We start from the raw sequence: 14,971 nt of genomic DNA on the forward strand, positions 1-14,971 counted from the left end.
TGCTGCTAAAGTCAAATCTTTCCACTTGCACAATATCTAGTTGAACAATTCTGATCAAAATGGCTTCCCATTATTGTTCAGTATTCCTGTTTTTTAAAAATCAAAAATAATATAATAAAATGTAAAATTAAATAAATATAATTAAGAAATAAGTAAGTAGATGGTGTATTAATTCCTCTCTCCCAACACAGTTCTTTGGGTAATGAGCAGATTATTTAAAACAAGGTTTAAAATACACATCTCTCTCTTGCTTTAAGCACAAACTTTATGCACACTTAATTGAATGTCGCTCATATTGCTTCTTTTTATGGTGTTTTTATGTATATTGTTGTACACCTTGTTATTTTCCATGAGTTTTCAACATACACACATACACTTTTAAATATAAATAAATAAATAAAGGGATTGGTGTAGCTTCGAGTAAACATTTCAGGATAAGAGGAAAGGGCTGTAGCTAAGCAGTAGAGCAGGCATCCCCAAACTGCGGCCCTCCAGATGTTTTGGCCTACAACTCCCATGATCCCTAGCTAACAGGACCAGTGGTTGGGGAAGATGGGAATTGTAGTCCAAAACATCTGGAGGGCCGAAGTTTGAGGATGCCTGCAGTAGAGCATACTCTTTGCATAGAGAAAAGAACGCATGTTGTATCTATCTGCACGCCACAAAAGTAAAATAAATTTCCTTCTCTCTTGCCCACCTCCAATAAATTACAGGTATTGTATGTATTATAACAAAGTGAGTAAAGCATTTGTGCTAGGTACTGTAAAATAAAATTTCTTGCATAGCAGGCAAAGACTGTTGATTCTTGGTTTTTACTATTGCCATTGTTGTTGTTGTTGTTGTTGTTTAGTCGTTTAGTCGTGTCCGACTCTTCGTGACCCCATGGACCATAGCACGCCAGGCACTCCTGTCTTGCACTGCCTCCCGCAGCTTGGTCAAACTCATGTTCGTAGCTTCGAGAACACTGTCCAACCATCTTGTCCTCTGTCGTCCCCTTCTCCTAGTGCCCTCAATCTTTCCCAACATCAGGGTCTTTTCCAAGGATTCTTCTCTTCTCATGAGGTGGCCAAAGTATTGGAGCCTCAGCTTCACGATCTGTCCTTCCAGGGAGCACTATTGCCATTACAATTATGATTTATTTGACTTACTAGTTGCCTACCATAAGTCTCCAAGCGACTTACAAAAAGGCTACAACCACAAAAGGCAATGACCAACTGGAACAGAGTGATATTCATAGTTTAGAATGAATACCAAATGTTGACCAAGGAAGCTTAGCATTGTGGGTGTCTTTTATGGCTCCTTTTTTGTTAACAGAATCGCTGGATTTGAAAAGCCCACCTTCATCATTTTGTGGCCCTTTCTCTTTTTCTGCTCCTTTGGTTATGGCAGCCATTTTGTGTAATGCTACACCCCCAATGGAGCCATTTTGTGACCGCCACCTATAGCACTTTCTCAAAATTCCACATGTGCTCAGTGGCCCCAAAAGGCTGGCAGCCCCTGGTCTAACCTCTGCATTGGGTTTGTGGAGGCAAATCAGGATGAGTGCTCAATATAACAGATCCTCTGGCGAAGCCCTAAACCAAAGAGAAATGATGGCGAGTAACTCTGGCATAGTCTTCTTTCTGTGGGCCCAGTTTCCCTACAATGCCTGATGATGATAGCTTCTTACTGAAATGGAGGGTGTAAATCCTTGTACAGTATATAAAGAAAAGGAGACAGGTGATAAAACCCAAAGCAGAGAGTTGGCAGCTGTAAATCTCTCTTTCATGTTTTTAATGAGAACGGGTGTGAGATAATGAAACCTAGCGACTAATCGTGCTGGTGAGATTGTGCATCCATTCTATATTTAGCAAACACACAAGGTGAAAGATTCCATAATTATCACTTGTGTTAGCCTTTCTAAGTATCTTGGTAAGTAAGAGTGTTTTAATGCCTGAGGGATTTTTTTTTGTTATTGTTCTTTCTTGTTTTGAGGTTTGTTTGTTTGTTTGTTTGCTGTATTGGTTGAAGGAAGACCCTTTCCAGGAAGAGTGCCACCTTTTTCTGAAATGTTGTTTAAAAACGAGCTAGAGATCCATCTGTTCCAGGAACTTTTACTTTATCAGGTGCCAAGCCCAGAATTGCTTTTTCTTCTATCTCCTAAACCAATATTGGGTTACCCACTGTCAGATCACAATTTATTAAAGGTGACAGTATTTGTGGTTTGATCAAAATCGGTTTCATCCTAGCGTCCTCCTGAGGTATAAAGTAAATGATAAAATTTACTGAACTGATCATTAATAACCTCAGTCTGCTGAAACCAAGTTATCTCACAGTGCTATTGAAGAAATGAAGTTGGCAGCCTGCTTTGCTTTAATTCTATTTAGGGAACATTATGGCAGAACATCAGAAATACATCCATTTAATTACCTCTGCATTTTCCCCCCAGAACAAAATCTTTAGAAGACTTCACTGTGCTTAGCTGAGTCTGCTGTATGCAGAGATGTGCTTGTCCAGTAAACTGTGGAAGTCCCATCAATTATCATCCCAGGCACTTTATATCATGTTTATCTTGCCATAATTTACTGAAAAGGAGAGGTCTGCAGCCAAAGATGTGGCTGATTATTTCAAATCGCTATGTGAGCTTCAGCCATCTTTGCCCCTTCTATTATTGGCCATTTTCATGCTTTCAGGCTTCTCTTTGCCTCTAAAGGCTGAATGTTTACAGTGATGTTTACTGTGTGAATACAGTTGAGGTGCGTGCTCATTGTTATGTAAAGACCAGCCATAGGGAAGCCAGATCAGCCTCAGGCCATCCGAAGCTGCCTTGTACTGAGGCAGGGCTTTGGTCCATCTCAGTCGGTATTGTTTACACCAGTGGTGGCCAAACTTGGCCCTCCAGCTGTTTGGGGACTACAATTCCCATCATACGTCCCATCATAGGACCACTGGTCCCAAAACAGCTGGAGGGCCAAGTTTGGCCACCAGTGGTCAACACTTACTGGCTGTGGCTCTCCAATGTTTCAGACAAGGTTCTCCCCCTGTCCTATCTGGAGTCGCCAAGAAGCAGCGGCGTAGTTAGCCGCTTGGGAGCCTGGGGTGGTGCATGTGCCCTGAGCCCATGCATGGGGGGGGGGCAGGGCAAGGAACTGTAGGATGGGGCAGTGCGGCAGAATCCCCATGCCCAAGCCGCATTCTACTCCAGTGCCCTGCAGGCCTGCATTGCTTTTCCAAGCAGCACAGAGCCTGCAAGGAGTCTGTTTCAGGCAACCACCCAAACCACCACGTCACTCCCAGGAAAGGCTCAGGTGCGCGGCAGGTCCCGTGGTAAGTGCCACCTCACAGTGGCGCCCAGTGCACGCACAAACATACACACACACACACACACACACACACACACACACACACCAGCTACGCCTCTGCCAAGGACTGAACCATAGAATCGGGGACCAGTAGAGTTGGAAGCGACCACAAGGGTCATCTACTCCAAGCCCCTGCAATGCAGAAATCCTTTGGCCCAACGTGGGACTCAAGCCGTGACATAAAGAGTCTCATGCCCTCTACCAACTGAGAAAGCTGTGGGAACCGGGAGCCTTCTGCATGCATAGCAAATGCTCTACCACCAGGGATGCCCCACCCATGATGTGTGTTGAGGCCCTCACCTCAGGGCAACAGATCAGGCCTCTGCACAGCTTGACAGCTCTTGTGGTTGTTAGCCGCCACTGCCACTGCCAGAGTGTGCCCTCCCCCCTGCTGCCCACTCCTCTCCGGCCTCCTTTTACTCCCCAGGCCACCTCCGGTCACTTCAGGCTGTGACGACAGCAGAGGAAAAGACATTTTCAGTTTTGTCTCCAGCAGCAAAACATCCTGGGCTGGTGCTGTCTGCCACTCAACTACAGCCCTCAAGGAGTGGGAATTTTTCTGTCCTTGCAACACTTGCCAGCCCAAGGCATTTTTCTGCCTAAGGGAAAGGGAAAGATAACATGTTCATCCTATTCTGTTGGGCTGGAAGTTAATTCTTAATTAATTCTGGTGACAGAACAGCAGCTTCCCATTTTCCTGAGGGCAGCAGCCTAGCTTTGGGGGCACTGCAAATACTCTGTACTCCAACACCTCATCACCTGCTGCTACCTGATGCAGCTGCCTAATGGTTGGGCCGGCCATATTGTCATGGTCCTTACATTTCACGCTGCTATTTGCCTCTCTTTGTGCTACTTCCAACCTCCCTCTTCTTGGTTACCTCTCTTTCCCTTGTCTCACAATTTTCTCAAGACCTTCCCTCCTCCCTTTATGCATTTGTATTTTATCTCCATCATCCCCGAGGCCCTCTGCTAGTCTTGCGCCTTCACAGGATCTGGCTGCCATCTAGAGGCCTGTCTCCTTGAGCTCTGCCTCCACTGTGGCAGTAGGGCAACTTAGCCAAATCACTGCCAGAGGTTTCATTTTCATCACCACCTTCACACATCTCAAACTCTTCCCACCATTCTGAGTGCAAGAAGTGTTCCTTTCCGCCATATCTGCAGGGACTAGAGATCAGCTGACGCTTGCCAGGAGATAACTCTGAAACAAGGAACAGGGAAGCTTTTAAGAGCAAAAGTGACACTATTCAGAAAGTGGAACTCAATTTTGCACCTCTGTTTTTTTCTGAGAAGGGCTGAGATAGTTGCTTTGCTCATAAATCTGAATGAGAATATAAAGTTATATTGAAGATAAACAAAGGCTGTACACTTGCGTTTGGCGTCACAGGGGTATGCAGAGTGTTATTTTGTCTCTATGATAAGGCACCTTTTTAGACAGTATTGCTAACCAGGGTGTACTGATCTTGCCCTCCCCCTCTCCCTTACACTTTAAAATGTCAAGAAGCGAATGCCAGCACATAAAGCAACGGATTTATGTTTGCATTCCTTTATACTGCAAGTAATAATGGCTGTGCTGCTAGAAATATCTTGCTCATGGCAGGATTCAATCATTTCAGAGCCAGCAGGTGGAGATGCCTTGGCGCAAGACCTGCACCATGCTCTTTTTGTTAGGGTACGTGAGATGCACCAGAGGCAAAGCGAATGTGGAAGATGCACGTCTGCTGAAGCTGAGAGCACAAGGACTTGGCAGAGGAATGAAGAAGGGATGAGGAAGAAGGCAAAGCAAAGCACCTCCTTCCCCACCCTCCCAATAGAGGGAAAGAAAACACTATTGATGCCAACTCACAATTACTTGGGCTTTGGGTTAACATTCCAGTAACCAAACACATATATACAGACCAGCCCGGGCACAATTGCACCAGATGGAAAAGTGCCTGGTGCAAAAAAGGACAACCTTACAGAGCAGGAAAAAATGAAGGCGGCTTTCAGATTAGTGGGGTGGTTGCCCTCATTCTACATCCCCACTGACATTTGAGGTCCCAACGGGTGAAGTGATCTCACCCCTCTCAGCGGGGAGTTCCTGCCCCATTTAATATCATTATTTCATCCCTGCAGGAGAATTAGGAAGCTGCCTTAGACAGAAGAAGAGAGTGGCCACAGTATTGCCTCTGAGTGCCAGTTACGGGGAATTACAAGTGGGGAGAGCACTATTTTGCTCAGCACCTGCTTGCAGGCTTCCTATGGGCATTTGGTTGGCCACTGTGAGAACAGGATGTTGGACTTTGGTCTGGCCCAGTGAAGCTCTCTCTATGTTATTACGGCCGCTGACCCATCTAATGCAGCGCTGCATACAGTGAGTCACAGTTGGCTTCCAGAAACTGTGCATTCAGAAGCATTATGACACCCACCCCCCTTTCTCCCCCCAACCTTATAGTGTATATGACATGAATGCCTTGTATCAAATGTAACTGATCTGTAGAAAATACTTTACAACCTGGAAAAGAGAGACAATGCACATACTTTTGTAAACCAAGAAAACCTTTAATAAAAAAATATTTTTTAAAGAGGAAGAAGAAGAAGAAGAAGAAGAAGAAGAAGAAGAAGAAGAAGAAGAAGAAGAAGAAGAAGAAGAAGAAGAAGAATCACCTCTGACCATGGAGGCAGAGCATAGCCATCATCATGGCTAGCAGCCCTTGAAAGCCTCATCCTTCATGAATTTATCCAGACCTCTTTTAAAGCCATCCAAGTTTGTGGCTATCAGTGTGTCCTGTGGGAGCCAGTTTTATTTATTTATTTATTTATTTATTTATTTATTTATTTATTTATTTATTTATTTTGTGTACCACCCTTCATCCATAGATCTTAGGGCAGCTCACAACGTAAAAATACAAAATCAAAACACAAAATACCTAATAAAAACAAGAACAAACTCCCCTGCACACACACACCAACCAATAAAGCCCACTCCCACCACCCACTCCCACAAATGCTCTGTGCGAAGAAGTAGTTTTATTCATCTGTCCTGAATCTTCCATATCCTGAAATGATGTGTGAAACAGGCTCTGGAAGTTTGAGACTATTAACAGTGTTTTCACCTACGCTGCCAAAACTGTATGAAAGTTCCCCAAAGGCCAGACCTATCTCTGATGTAACTCCACTGAAATACTTGCATTTATACTGAAGTCAGACTTAATTCAAAAGACTTAATAAAAGATAAACATTTCTGGCTGTGTTCAAAATCTTCCCAGAGGACTCCCTAAGCAGAATTGCCAGTGTTGGCTGTGAGATGGGAGAAGCTGTCCCTGAGATTGTGGTGAGTCTTCTTCCTCGTCTGAATTTATTACAATCCATCATGTAAATCGAAATGAACAAGGACCATTAATCCCGAGGTTATTTCTGACACTGTGTGGCCTGTTTTTTGTTTATTGACACCACCAGCCACATGCATTCTGTCCGAGACAATATAGTTCACTGTGTCTATGCATTTGCTTATTCAATGTGATGGAAGATCCACTTTTTACATTTATATTTCATAGCCACAGGGCATATTTTTTGAGTGCTGCCATTCCTCACTGACATAAGGAAACATTTGTGGAAAACTTAAGCAGAAATAATGACTTTGGTGTTATACTTTATCCCCTCATTTTTGACACTAGGATTAGTTCCCAAAGTGGCTAACAATAAAAACCCACACAAAGATGGAAGAGAATTGCAATATCCTGGTTGGCGTGCAGGGGGTGTCTCATCCGGCCCCTTGCCATTGATGATGCAGACTGAATTCTGTGTTTTTTCCTCTTGGAAGAGGAGGCAAAAGGAGCTGCTGATAGTAAAATAGCCTTTAACAGCAGTATGGAAGGCAGAAATTCAGCAGGTAATGCTTCCAGCATTGATGCATCAAAAAGGTTGAGAGATTACACTCTGGTGAATTTCTGTCACTCATAGAGCTATTAAAAGCACGAAAAGCATGGGCAGATAAGGCGTATCTAGGTAAGGAAGCCACCTTTTCTTCCTGACAGAGTTCTTAGAATTGTAGAGTTGGAGAGGACCCCAAAGGTCATCTAATCCAATCTCCTGCGATACAGGGGTGTGCACAGATGTGTATTGCATCTTAAACAGATGCGTGAAAGGAATAAATGTAACAAGCATGACCTTTTTCAGTATGGAAATGCAATGACAGTTCCACTGATTGAATTTCAGCCTGTGTAAGTGAGAAGCAGCCCATAGGGCCCTTATTATAAGGGTGTGTGAAAAATTGTTCTTCTTTCTTTGGCGATCACTCGTAGCTGAGTAAGATTGTCTTCCATAAACACGATTTTAACAATGGGTCCGTAAGTGACTGTGGAGGCCAATTCTGGATCCACACGTCCTTCCACAGTGGGGACATTGGTTTCCGGGTGGGAGTAGATCACGTTGTGGATTTGCCAAACGTGCCTTCCTCTTAGCACGTTTCTCCCTTGCGTCCTGAGTTCGAGTGTCTTCAAAGCCCATGTCACCTTTGGTAAAGGCTGTTCTCCAACTGGAGCGCTCACAGGCCAGTGTTTCCCAGTTGTCAGTGTTTATACTACATTGTTAAAGATTTGCCTTGAGACAGTCTTTAAACCTCTTTTGTTGACCACCAGCATTACACTTTCCATTTTTAAGTTCAGAATAGAGTAGTTGCTTTGGAAGATGATAATCAGGCATCCGCACAACATGACCAGTCCAACAAAGTTGATGTTGAAGAATCATTGCTTCAACACTGGTGATCTTTGCTTCTTCCAGTACACTAATATTAGTTCACCTGTCTTCCCAAGTGATGTGTAAAAATCTTCGGAGACACCATTGATGGAATCTTTCGAGGAGTTGGAGATGGCATTTATGTTTCACAGGTGTTAAACAGAGTTGTGTTATTGCCTCAACTCTATTCATGTTTCACAAGCATATAGTAAGATTGCTGATACAATAGCTTTGTAAACAAGCATTTTGGTTTCCCTGTGAATGTCCCGGTCCTCAAACACTCTGCACTTCCATCAGGAGAAAGCCGCACTCGCAGAGCTCAGGCAATGCTGGATTTCGGCATCAATGTTGGCCCTTGTGGAAAGGTAACTGCCTAGGTAGGAGAAGGGATTGACATTTTCCAATGTTACACCATTGAGTTGGATTTGTGGCGCTGCAGAGGGGTTATTTTGTACTTGTTGGTGCAGCACTTTGGGTTTTTTGATGTTGAGTGATACGCCAAGCTTTTGTTAAGCTTCTGCAAAGATATTTAGGATGGTTTGGAGGTCATTATCTGAGCGTGAGCACACTATGTTGTCATTAGCATACTGAAGCTCTATGACGGAAGTTACGGTAAACTTAGCCTGCTCAGATTGAAGAGCTTTCCATCAGTTCGATATATGATTTCTACTCCGGTGGGGAGTTTCCCTTCGACATAGTATAGGAGCATGGCAATTAAAATAATGAATAGAGTTGAGGCAATAACACAACTCTGTTTAACACCTGTAAAAAATTGATGGGGTGACATGATGGAGATTTATGTTTTAAAAAATATACACAGTATGGACAGAGAGCACTTAGAAAATGTGTTTCTTCTTCGTTGATAATACTAAGACCCAATGATTGCCCAATGAATGAATAAATAAAATTAATTTATTACATTTATATCCCACCTTTTTCTCCAAAGAGTTCTCCCACGCCTCACATCAGCCCAGTAACTTGCTTTTAACTTTTCATTGTTATATTGTTTGTTTTTTGTTTCTGTGTTGTATACAGAGGTATATGAATATTGTTTATAAATAAATAAGTGCATGCTTAGCTTGTCTGTCTGAAGGATCCCCTATAGTTTATGCAGCCAGATCATTACATTTTAAGGGGAGATAAGAATGTGTTTGGTTTTGAAAGTTTACTAACTGAAACCATAGTTTAATCATCCATTGATCTGCTTTTATTATTTTCCCTAAAATCTGTGATCCTTTAAACTCAGGGGTGGCAAACCTATAGCTGTCCCATCCAGTTGTTGGGACTGCAATTTTTATCACCCGCAGCCAGCATGACCAATGGCCAGGAATGAGGCGAGTTACAGTCTAACAACGAAGATACCAGGTTAGCCACTCATTTCAATTGAATTTCTAGAGGCGAAAGCTTTAACCTTAGATGGCCATGCCATCTTCCTTGTGTGGCTCCAGTACACAGCTGCTCAAAATGCCTGAGTGTGGCTTTTGAACTCCTCCTTCCAGAGTCCCTTATGGTACATGTTTTGGTCTAACTGCACTGAGAATGTTTGGGAAAATCTCTAAATGCTCATTTGAATTTATCTCAGTTTAATTCATGAACTTCCCCAGGCTAGAGTCAGCCCCAGGGATTATCTTGGAGATCACATTCTGGACCATAGTAATTTGTTGCAGACATAAGGAGCAGAGGGATAAGATGCACTTTAGAGAAACAGAATAGATACCAATAGGATGGACAGATGTGATAAAGGGCAAGGCTGCAGTTAAAAAAAGAAAGTTGAGTAGAAGAAGGAATTTCTGGCAGTGGGTGCTGAACTGCTGTAATGGAACCATCTTCCCTGAGACAGCACCCTCCAGATGTTTTTGACTATAACTCCAACAATTGTGCTGGCTGGTGGGAATTGTAGTCTGACAGGAAACTAAGACCAAACAAACCCTATTAATATCTGCAGGTGTTTAATCATTGTCCTTGTGGTGCAACATGCCTCTAATAACAATATTGGGAGTGACAATAGTAGCATAGGCTTTTTAATCTTTGTACATGGCTTAGAACATTGTGGAAAACCATTTTGGAATTGTAGGAAACCCGCATGTTTGCCATTGGTTTAGCTCCAAATGTATTCAAAGTAGAGGGAGAGGATAAGTGTCCCATTTTTAGACCCAAAGGGGTACACATGGATACCTCTCCCATGCTCATCCAGGCCCAGCTTATCCATTTTATCAAGCAAACTGCCTGGCTATTGGTCCATATGGTCATCAGATTCCCCACAACCACCAATAGCCAGGGAATTGTTGGCTCTTCACTAACTGTTCTGAATGGGAGAAACTGTTGGAGTAGGTGCCGTACCTTCACCTGCCCCATTCATGGATGATGCAATCAAGCTCTGTGTGCAAAGAGCATTGCTGTGCCATCTGTCTCCACCTATGCTCAGCTTGTATTTGAAAATACACTCAAATATCACAGAAATGCCATAAGCTTCCCCTGATTTGTCGTCCCAAAGGAAAACAAATAAAGGTAAGTGTTGCTGCTGGTTTTTGCAGCGGGATTTGCAGCATAATCCTGAAAGAACAAAACGCCTCAGCAGGGAGGCTAGTATCTACAACTAGTTCCAGCTTGATTGCAATATACTGTATTTCTGTGACTGTAGTATGTTCATGACCTGCATCATGGTGTCTGTTTGTCACCCACAGTCTTCTATGCGGGGTACTTTTTTTTAAGAAAAGCTCGTTTCATATTTCACTCCCAGCTGCCCTCCAAATAGCCAGTAAGTTGCCCTTTGTTTAAGCTCAGAAAAAGACACTGACACCAGAGGGATCCATTCTTGAATGCCACGCTGATGGCTTCTCCTTGACACAGACAACCCAGTGTTGTCGCTCTCAGCAACACAATTGTCTATGTGGTGGCCTACAAGAGATATTCTCACTCAATGACAGGAGGAGCAAAGGAAGAAGCCTATCTTAAACTGCTGCCTGAAATCAGTGGATTATGCAAAGATGATATAGCAAGCATTATAATAACTTAGGTTATTATTGAGGAAATTGTTTTAGGGCTTATCCACACCTACCTTTCGCCCTGCTCTTCCCAGGAAGAGGTCCACATCCGAGCGTGTTTTGTCCAAGCATGTTTTGTTGTTGCTTTTGTTTTGTTTTGTCTCTCTCTCTCTCTCCCCCCCCCCCCAGCTTTCCTTGTGAAACCCGCTCTACAAAGCTGAATTGGAGCAAACATCCATTTGAGCTTTCCGGGGATTGACGTTTCCTCCTATTGAGCTTTAAAGAGCGGGTTTTTGCAGGGAAAGTTCTAGGGCAAAAAAAGGGGAGACTCTCAGACATAAAGCTTTAAATCACAACCGATGCCTGGAAAGAGCGGGGGAAAGCTCAGAGTGCAGGGTTTTGGGGGGGGGCAGGGTTTGACTTTAGAGCAGTGCAGTGGTTTCCCTGCATAGGTTGCTGAGCTGAGGGGGCACAAAATTGAGAAGATCCATAACTGAGAAGATCCATTTGGGGGCACCAAATTTTGGGCTCACTCAGAGTGCCATATTACCAACATCCACCCCTGTGTACTAGCATCAGTCAAAACTCTCCACATGAGAAAAAGCTGCTTTCAAGCACTAGCTTAAGTTGATCTCTTCCTTTGCTACCATTTTTAGTGGTGCCCACATTCTCTCCTGCCTCATGATTAGGGAATAGATAAATCCATCAATTTAGGTGTTTCTTATCTCTCTCCAGTCTTAAATTCAGTTTACCGGTAATTTGGTTCTGCATAAGTTTGTGATTATTATTTTTTTAAAAAAGGTCCTCATAATAATTCTTCAGCATACTATCACACATTTCTCCCAATACACACATCTTTACATGCATTTTTTCATAATACACACAATTTTGCAAGCATCTTCCCCATTTTTGTATTAGGGCAACTAGGTGAACAGCAACAGAAGAACACAATAATGATGGGAGTGAAAAGGTCCTTAACGCTTTCCCTTCCGGCCATTTGTCACTTCAAAAATCATTGCACTTCCCACCAGCAGCCTGAAATGGTTAAGGTTTATAGCCAAACCTGCATGTGGAGTTCCATCATGCAACAGGACTTCCCTTCCCTTCCCTTTCCTCTCCTTTTATGCCGTCAAAAACTGCTCTGAAGTGCCCTCCAACCTCAGGAAAAGATTTTGAAGCAAGGGGGACTGCAGAGAAAAGGAGGGGGGAGTTCTACTGCACAAGCAGAAGTCTGCTGCACTAGCAGAATAACAGCCTTGGATACAACTCCTGATGGTCCCCATCTATTTGTCCCCACATGTAGAAAAGATAACTGGGCTGAGATGTGTCTGGGCAGAAAATGGTTAAGTAGCCTTCTTCTGCCACTCAATCCTTTGTTCAGACTGGCAGGGTCCTGAGATGACTTTTGGTATGTTAAAGAATAAAAAGCAGAGAAAGGTAACACAGAACTTTGTGTAATACCTAATTTGGCCCTGAGCAACCTATCTGGAGTTTTTTTTTATCACTTCCAGAATTGCAGACACGGAAGCATTTTACTTAATGAGCACACAAATCCAAATAACTTTTATTTATTTTCTTTTAAAAGTCGTTATCTAATATTAATTGCTTCTGAAACGGTTTTCTTTTCTTTTTTTACTTTGCTTAGAGTACATAGGGGAAAGCTACCGATAAAGCAGACACAGATATAAAGTAGAACAGGATGATATGGAAGGATTGGAGCAAGAGTAAAAGACATGAAGCACAAGGCCAAATCCTGCTCTGACCATCTTAATGATGGGGATAAAGGGCTCAACTTCTGCTACTTCAGGGAACATAACATTTGAATTAATAGAGGATATTACTATTTATTAAATTTATTGGTCATTTTTTTATACCAAGCTAACTGAAAGACAGGGGTGCCTGGCGTGCTCTGGTCCACGGGGTCACGAAGAGTCGGACATGACTAAATGACTAAACAACAACAAGTGAAAGTGACTTGCAATATATAAACAAAGGCATGCATTGAGACCAGCATAAAAGAAGAAAACAAAAGGACAGTCCTATTTTTAAAGGCAGGATTAAAACAGTCCACCCATTCAAGTCTACAGATAATGAGGAGCCAAAATTCTGGTGAAAAAATATTATTATTTTTGCCTGGCGCCTAAAGCTATGGAGTGATGGCATCAAGAGAATTGCCCTAAGGAGAGCATTCCACAAACAAAACTAGGAGAATTTCCCTGGGGAGAGCATTCCACAAGTTCAGCAAAAGATTCCTGCATTGCAGGGGATTAGACTAGATGACCCTTGTGGTGCCTTCCAACTCTACAATTCTATGACTCTATGATAAATTTGCCAATCCTTACCCATCAGCCCCAGGCAGCACGGTCAGTGGTCAAGGATGACAGGAGTTACAGTCCATCAATATCTAGAGCACACTATGCTGGGTACCCCTGGGCTAAGCTTTAATCTCCAAATATTGGCAGCGAGGTAGAGGTCTTCAAAGCCAGCGGACAGCCTTTAACATAGAGAGCATAAAGTGTGATAGGGATACTGGAGATGCACCGGTCCCCTCACATGGCAGAGAAAGGAAGATAAGCAAGATAGGCTGGCTGTTCATACTCAGAAGACAAATGCATTCTAACAGGACCTCCTCGAATGTGCCGCATCACAGCACAGACTTCGCATCTGTGAGTAATATTGCGATCTCACATTAATCAAACATTCCCCACGCCTCTTTAGAGATGGAAACATAAAACACCAAATATGTTTGCCTGCACACCAACATTTTAACATGAAGGGAAACACCACAGTTGTGCTGGAGTATATTTAGTCATTTTAACAAGTAGGGGAAGTGTCTAAAGGATCCCTTCCCCCCACCAACCGTCTTCAGCTTCTCCGTACTTCTTTAGAGGTTTTGTTGTTGCTGAATTTCCCCTGGATGATTCCACATGCACATCCACCAAACACTCTCCCTCTCACACACACACACTCGCCTATCTCTGGCAATGAAGAATATTCTATCCTACTGAAACTGCAGGGGGAAGCAGAATATAATTATCCAAGTGGGAATTAAGCCAGGATCTCAGCACGAAACACCTCCATGCTTTCAAAGAGAGGGAATGTTATAAATCAGGATGCCTGATTTATGCTTCTTTGAAAAGATGTCAGGTCCTGTTGCGTAGTACAGGCTCATAGCATGCAGGGGAAGCAGCCCAGCCCAGCTACGGAAGGAAATGCATATTGGTTTGCCTGCTCCCCCCTATGCGTGAAGGCAAGACTAGCTCCAGGTTTGAGAAGCCCCCTTGGACATTGATGCTCCTCCTTGACATCAGTGGGCCCTTTCCAGCAAGTGTAGCAACTGGAGCAACCCTTTGTCCAGTGGCTGAGCACTAGGCACTTTTAAACTTCCCACAATGCACCATGGGAAATGCAAAAGGGTTGGAAGCATCCTGGACCAAATCGCTGCTGTCAGCAATTTAGGAGATGACAGCCAGGGGGCCTCAGCATCAGTGGGCCTCAGCAACCAGGGGGCCTCAGCAGCTGCCTGTGCATGTTGGGTACCACTGCTAGGAAAGCATCTTGGGAGGAGAAGGTATGTGGGAGAAGGCACACAGAACAGGCGTCCAGGTGCACAAACCATTGGGGAATAAAGTGTAAGATTATATGTTACAATGGACAAAAAGGCCAAGTGTATAACAGCTGTGAGCAGCTCTACATAAATCTTGACTTCAGACAAGTTCTGCAGGTGAGGGTCCATGGATCTAGAAACTTGAACTGGAGCTTGATGTGCAGTAAGCAGAAGAGGCTGCTCTGTTGAAAAAGGCCAAGCCTGGATGGTCCAAAGACTTCATGATGCAAGGGTTGCACGCAGCTATTCTAGCAACAAGAACCGCTTTCAGCCCAAGGGCCACATTCAGTGTGAGTCAACTTTCCAGGGCAGGCATCCCCAAACTT

This window comes from Zootoca vivipara, chromosome 4 (assembly GCF_965207765.1).
Source record: "Zootoca vivipara chromosome 4, rZooViv2.hap1.1, whole genome shotgun sequence".
Classification (NCBI taxonomy): Eukaryota; Metazoa; Chordata; class Lepidosauria; order Squamata; family Lacertidae; genus Zootoca; species Zootoca vivipara.